Source organism: Plasmopara halstedii (genome assembly GCF_900000015.1).
Source record: "Plasmopara halstedii genome assembly, contig: Scaffold_555, whole genome shotgun sequence".
Taxonomy (NCBI): Eukaryota; Oomycota; class Peronosporomycetes; order Peronosporales; family Peronosporaceae; genus Plasmopara; species Plasmopara halstedii.
This window is the reverse complement of record NW_020187475.1, coordinates 2,090,076-2,090,323: the sequence shown is the minus strand read 5'-3', so window position 1 is coordinate 2,090,323 and position 248 is coordinate 2,090,076.

The window sequence follows — 248 nt, the reverse complement described above, 5'->3', positions numbered from 1 at the left end:
GAAGTGGCCTCTGACATGGCTAGATCTTCCAGTAGAAGACCAACTCGCCGCAGCACTAGATCAGCCGATTTAGCTCAACGGCAACAAGATGTTCCAGTTTATCCCACGCAGCAGGAGTACCTGCTCCGCCCTCAAGCATCGCTCGCTTAGTATGATTGCTGAGCCACAACGCGAGTTTCGCAGGCACATAGCTAGCGCGTTCGCACTTCGGTGTCTTCAGAATTTTGCAGGCAACTGCCAGCGTTGGT